Source organism: Lathyrus oleraceus, chromosome 3 (assembly GCF_024323335.1).
Source record: "Lathyrus oleraceus cultivar Zhongwan6 chromosome 3, CAAS_Psat_ZW6_1.0, whole genome shotgun sequence".
NCBI lineage: Eukaryota > Viridiplantae > Streptophyta > Magnoliopsida > Fabales > Fabaceae > Lathyrus > Lathyrus oleraceus.
In genome coordinates, this window is record NC_066581.1 from 442592364 (window position 1) to 442600701 (window position 8338).

The 8338-nt window shown below is 38.1% G+C and overlaps 1 non-coding gene across 1 annotated transcript; it reads right to left on the minus strand.

Annotated features, from left to right (window-relative positions):
* Positions 1 to 5236: 5236 nt before the first annotated feature.
* On the minus strand, positions 5237 to 5343 carry LOC127134174 (small nucleolar RNA R71). The gene has a single exon (XR_007807931.1). It is a non-coding gene; the product is annotated as a small nucleolar RNA R71 (small nucleolar RNA).
* Positions 5344 to 8338: the final 2995 nt, after the last annotated feature.

The window sequence follows — 8338 nt, forward strand, 5'->3', positions numbered from 1 at the left end:
TTCAATTGTTTTGTGGCTTTGTCCATTCTTGTTAAGTTTTCATACATTAGCCATAGGTTTGATTTATCCTAGTTGGTTGATGTTAATCTCACCTATTTGTCCTTAGTTGATTGAATTGTAAGTCTTCCTTGCTTATTATAGGGTTAACCCCTCACTAGAAAGTTGAAGCTTTTCTCACATGGTGGACTCGTTGTTTGTATAAGGTTGAGTTTTCTCCCGTGGATAACGTAAGACCTTAAGGCTTGTGTTCATAATTGAATCCACTAACTTTTGGAAATCTTTTAGCCGAACTACGGCGTTTTGATCCTTACCTTTGATGGAAGGTACGTAGGCAACGGATTCATCCGTTCAAACACAAAAACAATAAAAATTGTACATTCTTTTCTCATCATCCCAATCATGTTTGCATAATAAATATTTCATAACAAATAACAATTTAGTACAACAAGTGTGAAAAGGGCTCCCTAGGAGTACCTAGGACGTTTTGGGTGCCTAACACCTTCCCATTGCGTAATTTACCCCTTACCCAGACCCTCTGATCTTTTCATTAGTTTTCTATGTGTAAAACTTCTTAGGGTTTTGTTCGCTTTTTAGCCAGTTATTTGGATAAATAAAAGTGCGGTGGCGACTCGATTCATTGTATGCTTTGCTTTTGATTTAATCAATAAATCATATAGCGACGAATACACCGCTACACCAGTAATTGGTAATGAATACACCCTAACCGGTAACAGATATCCTCCCTGTCAGATTTTGTCTTCTCCTTACCCAGTAATCGGTAATGGATCCTATATTTTTGTTACTCCTGTGTTGAAGATCATTTCTTCCGTAGTTGAGTTCGAGTGTGTTTTTCCCCCAGGGAATCCCCATTTCCTGTTTGGATCGAGTATTTCAACTTTGTTCTGATCCACCTATTTATCACCGCAGACGTTCTTTTATTCCCCGACTGAGTCTTTCCATTGATTTATTTTTATGGAATCCCTTGTGTCCCCCCAGCAGTTTTAAAGTTGTAGCCTGGCCTACGCACAACTCCTTTCCCCTAGAGTCTTTGTCTCCCTAGTAAGTTTTCCTTACAGAATGCATTTTACTCTTGCGGACTTTCGGTTTCTCTGAATTCTTTTCCTTTGTGGCAACATTTCCCCACATAGATTATTTTTAACATTGATATCATATGCATCATGATGTCACTTAGGGACCAAAATTTGCTTCTATATGTTTTATTTAAGTCCATTCTACTAAGTCAATACGAAGATTTTAACCTTCACCTCCTCAGCTAAAATGTCCTGAAATAGGGGCAGTTGTAAGACCCCAATTTTGACCCTAAGATCCCTCATGCTCTTATCATCATATGCATTAGCATTGGGATCACAACTTGGCATCCTCCTTACCCCTCATTCATTGGGGTTGTATCGGGAGAGATCACCAAGCACCATTTGATCATATCATACTTCATTTTTCATTATTTACTAACCAAAATATCAAAAATATGTCATTGTATAGTCTAACTATTTTGTAGGTAGTGCACATGCTCACCTTTGATCTATCAAGCTCATATTTAGGGTTTAAGACCCTCATTGCAAGGAGCTCAATCAAGACTTGGTCTACATTGGATCTAAGTATCATATATGAATCCCCATGATCTTCACATGTTATTTTGATCAAGAAAGCATCAAGAGTGTGGAGTTGGTTTGCCTTGGAAACCCTAATTCATCTAGGTATCTTTTGTGACTTCTTCAACAACTTTCTTCACCAATTGATCAAATATTTCAAGGGATATTTCAACTTTCATAATCTTATGCATATATGATCCTCCATGAGTCCCAAAGGTCAAGAGAATAGCAAGCTAGCAAGTTGATTCATGGTTGTTGACCAGAGGAAGTCAACTGATCAAGACTGGGGTTCCCTAAACCCTATCTCCAACACGTTTTTTCATATGAAAATGATTCCAAAAGAAACGTTACTCTAAACGACATTCCAAACGACTTTCATGTTGAGGTCTAGATCTAGTTTTGTTTGGAAAGTCGTTTTTTATGGTGAAAGATTATAGGTAATTTTGTCTAAACCCTAATTTGGAGGTCAACTTCCCAAGGCCATAACTTGCTCAATGTTTATGATATGAAAGCCACTGAAAGTTGAATGATCAAATTCAAGATGTCTACTTTAACTTTGATGTTTGGAGGAAGTGCAAATTCAACTTTTAAATGCATGTGATATGAGGAATCATTATAGGTCATTTTGGACCAAAACCATTGAACAAGTGATTTTCCTCAACTTCTGAAATGCATAACTCCTTCATGCTAAATCAGAATGAGGTCAAATTTGTGACCAATCTGAAGGACATTGATATAGATACAACTTTTATGAACGAACGTTTCTCATTTGAAGCCCATAAAAAAAGTTACTCAAGGTGGAGGAAGTGAACATATGGCTTGGTACTTAGAATTTTTTTTGATATGTTTGATTTTCCAAACTTCCAACTCAAGATTCATCATGATCCAAGCTTCAAATAAAAAAGTGTTCAACATGAAAGTTGTTCCTCTAGATCTAACATTTCCAAAAAGTCCAAATTTATCCCATTTGGACAAAGTATAAATGACTTGCGCATGGCTTAAAGTTGGATGACCATTTGGAAGATTTGAAGTTTCACTATCCATATACGAATGCATGGCCTTTCGACATGACTTCAGCGTTGGTTGCACATGATTTTAGACCTGAATGCATCATTACATGGGCCTATCATACGCCCATGCATCCATGTAAAGGAAATTGCTATTTTTGGAGTTTTGAAAGAAATATGCAATTATCAAGTGCTTTGGCTATAAAAATAACCCTCCATGATCAGAATTAAGGACCCTTGCGCGCCAGCTTTGAATCAGCAACCTTGAACCTCCACATTCAAAGGATAAGCTTAGTGTTTTTCATTGAAAATCGAGTTTGAAATCTCCCACTATTATGAGATTCAAACTCTAAGAGTACTTGATAACGTGAAAATACATCGTATATTTATTTGCCTTGATTTACACTCAAAAATCGTACCACTTTCATTTATATTCTGATTATTTCGCAAGTGTTCGAGTTATTTTTGCAGGTATTTCAATTCCCATGCTTAAATGAGCTAAGTATAGAAAAGGAAGAAAAATAAGAAGAAACAGAAGAGAAAACAACAAAAAAGCAGAGAATACAAATTATGTGAATGTGACGACCGTCACAAAGCCTGTCACGACCGTCACGCCCATCCTGTCACGACCGTGACAGGCCCATCACGAACGTCACAAGGCCAAAATTCAACGCATTGAATCTGTCAACAGAAGTGATCCACCAGGCCCTTATTTCTCATTCCTCAGCCACTTTCCCATGGATTTCTCACTGAACCAAGTCACCCTTATTTCTCTCAACTGCCAAGACCTAATGGATAATATAAAAGGATGGAAGTTGGAAACCTACGGGCACGCTTAAGTTTCCTCTCTGAAGCCAGCTTTCAAGACCTTTCTCTGCATCTTATTTTTCCACAGCAATTCGGTTTTTCTTTTATTTTTCTTCAGCAACATTGTTTTCTTTGACCGTTCAGGGCTTTGATTTTCCCTTTGCCCTTTCCGTTTTTCATTTAGACAAAGTAGTAGTTTCCTACATAGGGGAACTACTACAATTTATTTATTTTAGTTTAAGCAATTATTTCGAAGAAGCAAAATCCTACCGACCTGTGGAGGACTACTCAAGTACTTCAAGATTCAGCATATTCTATTAATCCAATTTCCAGGTTTTTATTCAATTACTATTGTTATTGCTTTATTATTATCATAATCATGTTTGCTTTATTGTTGATCTGTTTATATTCGTCTGTGTTTGCGTTATTTAACATGTCCGGCTAAAATACCGGTATCGGTATGTAAACCATTTAATTAGACAAGATTTAATAATAATCGGTGTAAAACTTCTTACCTCAAACAATCTTTTTGGCTGTGGTTTTTAATTTAAATTTAATTAACTTTGTCACAAGAGTGACAAGCTATTTAATACGATTTGGCCACAAGAGTGGGAAATTAACTAAGGTGAGAACCGATAACCGCGAGAGCGTGAGGGTCGAATTGGATAGTTAAAACTAGGCATTGATTTTAAAAACAGCGAGAGCACTTTAAAAGCAATTAGAACTTATTTATTTTCAAAAAGTATTTTTTGCTTCAAATGGGACAGCGAGAGCGTACATTCTGACTTAAAGGTATAGTCTAAATCAACAATCACGAGAGTGTGAGATAAAGCCTTTTGAATAAGTATTTTCTACTGAAAGATATTTGGTACTTAAATTATACACTGGTGACTTATCAAATCCATGACGATTAATGCGTTGCATACTAATATTCTCCTATTTATATTTTCTTAAGACTTAACTTCCCTTAGATTTAATTTTCTTCAACCAAACTTCTGAAAATTATTTCCTTAGCTAAACATAGCAACGTCTGTAGCATTAGTTTGACCATCGGTCCTTGTGGGTTCAATATCTTTTAAAAGTAAAACGACTAGACTGTGCACTTGCAGTCAAGTACCCGATAGACTACATTCTATTTACAGTCTAGGGACGTATCAACTTTTTGGTGCTGTTGTGGGGGACCTGATTTAGTCAAATAGTGCGATTCTTTCGTTTCACAATATAGACTAAGGCAAAAACTAACCTCCTTTCCCTTATTTCCCCCAATTGTATGCTAAGTAGACACTCACAAGGCGATAACTTAGCACCACCAATCGCAGAATTAGAGAGTTTCTTATATTTAAGACGCCGAATACTAGAGTACCAACGAAGGTACAACATTTCCGAAATCTTCTTTCCTACTGCAGAACCAATTGAAAAACCAACCATGGCTACAGTGGAACGACAAAATTGTCCTCTTAAGTTCTACGCTACCCCGTCCCAACAAGAACCTCACAACAACATTGCTTCCCCTGCTATCAATCGAAACGATTTCGAGCTAAAACCTTCATTATTATCAGTCGTCCAACAACATCAATTTGCTGGAAATCCTACAGACGACCCTAATGAACATTTAACCAAGTTTGTGCAGTACGCAGACACTTTGAAGGCGAAGGGTCTATCTCAATATGCGATAAGACTACTCCTCTTTCCTTTCCCTCTAAGAGACAAAGCTTGGGCTTGGTTGCAATCGTTGCCATCCAACTCAGTTACAACATGGGAAGAACTGAAGAACGTTTCTTGTTTCGATATTTTCCGCCAAGAAAAACTGCTATGGTGAGAGCTCAAATCAACGGATTTCGACAAAAGGATGTAGAATCTCTCTACGGCGCGTGGGAGAGATACAAAGACATGATGAGGATATGTCCACATCACGGTCTCGAAGACTGGGTGATCATTCACACATTTTACAATGGGCTTCTGTACAACACAAGACTGACAGTAGACGTTGCCGCGGGCAGAGCACTTATGGACAAGCCATACAACGAAGCCTATCAACTCATTGAAAACATGGCCCAAAACCATTGCCAATGGGGAGGTGAAAGAACTCCAGTAGAAAAATCCTAAACAAAAAGTGGAATGTACAAAATCAGTAGCCTTGACCATGTTCATGCAAAGGTAGATGCCCTTGTTCAAAAGTTAGATAACTTAACCATACCACCCGTAGCCACCGTGGCTGTCATGACTCCAAACTGTGAGTTATGTGGAACTCTTGGACACACTGCACTAGAATGTCAGATATTGGCAGGAGTCCCAACTGATCAAGTGAATTACGCACAAGGAAACCCTTATTCGAATACATACAACCCAAGTTGGAAACACCATCCCCACTTTTTGTATAAGAATAACAACACCTTGTATGCACCTGGCCAAGCACCCATTGTTCCGCCTAGATATCAAAAGCCGGCTAATAATGCTCCTAACATGCCTAGGAAGTCCAACCATGAACTAATAATGGAAAGCTTCATAGCTACCCATGCTCAAACAAACAAAGACTCCTTGAACCAAAACATATATACTAGTGAGTAACTTAAACAATTAGCGAGCAAAGTAGACGCCTTAGCCACCCACAACAAAATGATTGAAACACATATTTCACAAGTGGCTCAACAACAAGCATCTACTGCCGCTCCTGCTGGCACATTTCCTGGACAACCACAACCTAATCCAAAAGGACATGCAAATGCCGTTATATTGAGGAGTGGAAAAGAACTAGACGGACCCGTAGATCCAAGACTCCAAAATCCTTCCATGTACCAAAAACCAGACAAAACAACAACTGAGAAGGTAAGTGAACCGAAGGAGAAGGAAGATAATACGCGAGAGGCTGAAGAGAAAGAAAAACCTTATGTATCTCCACCACCTTATAAACCACCCATTTCGTATCCTCAAAGACTCGAAAACTCTAAAACTGCAGGGCAATTTAGGAAATTTGTTGAACTTCTGAAGCAACTAAACATTACAATTCCCTTAATAGAAGCCATCACACAAATGCCTTCATATGCCAAATTTCTTAAAGACATCTTATCCAATAAGAAAAAGATCGAGGATAATGAAACAGTTACACTTACCGTTGAGTGTAGCGCAATAATCCAAAATAACATGCCTCCCAAACTAAAAGACCCAGGTAGTTTCTCCATACCCTATGTCACTAGAATGTTCGTCATAGACAAATCTCTATGCGACCTATGAGCTAGCATTAGTGTAATGCCCTTGACCATATGTAAAAGGCTCAACATGGGAGAACTAAGACCCACCAAGATGTATTTCCAACTTGCTGACCGCTCAATCAAATATCCTGTCGATATACTAGAGAATGTCCCAATACGTGTAGGACAATTCTACATTCCTACATACTTCATAATCATGGACATCAAAGAAGATGCCAGTACACCTATTATATTAGGAAGGCCATTCTTAGCTACCACCGAAGCCATAATAGACGTGAAAAGAGGTAAGCTAACATTCGAAGTTGGAGAAGAAAAGGTTGAATTCATCTTGACACAATTCTTACAAGCTCCAGTTATAGACGATACATGTTATCTACTTGATGTCATAGACGAGTGCGTAAGAGAGATGGAGATGCAAGAAACCACATATTCTGATATAATGAAAATCCAAATCCCTCCAATCATTGGAGATGATAATTGGTGTGAACCCTACCAAAATGACAGTATAAACGAATGCTTAGCACTTACACCCAACCAGATGCTATTCCCGAAGAAACCAGACCTGGAATTAAAAACACTACCAAAGAACCTAAGATACAAATTCCTAGACATTGAACTCAAAAGACCAGTAATAGTCAACACTGACTTAGGACAGATGGAAACTGAAAAGTTACTAGATGTCTTAAGAAAATATCCAACTGCGTTAGGATACAACATCGCCGACCTAAAAGGAATAAGTCCTTCTATCTGTATGCATCTCATTATGCTAGAGGAAGATTGTAAAACCTGTAGAGAACACCAGAGAAGGATCAACCTAATCTTAAGTATTGTAGTCAAGGATGAAGTAAAGAAGTTCTTAGATGCTGGAATCATATACCTGATCTCCGATAGTCAATGGGTTAGCCCCATTCATGTAGTACCGAAGAAAGGGAATGTTATAGTTGTTAAGAACGAGAAGGGCGAATCTATAGCACAAAGAGTTGTAGCCAGAAGTCGAATGTACATCGATTACAGAAAACTAAACAAAGTCACTCGAAAGGATCATTTTCCTCTTCCTTTCATTGATCAAATGCTTGAACGATTGGCTAAGCATTCCCATTTCTGCTATCTAGATGGTTATTCAGGATTCTTTCAAATTCCTATCCATCCTGACGACCAAGAGAAGACAATATTCACATTCCCTTATGGTGCATTCGCTTACCGAAGAATGCCATTTGGACTATGCAACGCTCCCACAACATTCCAATGATTCATGATGTCAATCTTCGCTAACTTCATAGACGACATTATGGAAGTCTTTATGGACGACTTTTCTGTTTTTGGGCAGAGCTTCGAAGGATGTCAATCAAACCTTGAAATGGTACTTGAAAGATGCATAAAGGTGAATCTCGTCTTGAACTGGGAGAAATTCCATTTCATGGTCCAACAAGGAATCGTATTAGGACACGTAGTATTTGATAAAGGAATTGAAGTAGACAAAGCTAAGATCTAAATCATAGAGAATCTTCAACCTCCGAAAACCGTACAAGAAATACAAAGCTTTTTCGGACACGCCGGTTTCTACCGATGCTTTATCAAATATTTCTCAAAAATTACCAAACCACTTACTAGTTTATTAATGAAAGACGCTGACTTTATCTTTGATGAGAAATGTTTAACAGCGTTTGAGCAATTAAAAACATCTTTAATCACCGCACCCATCATG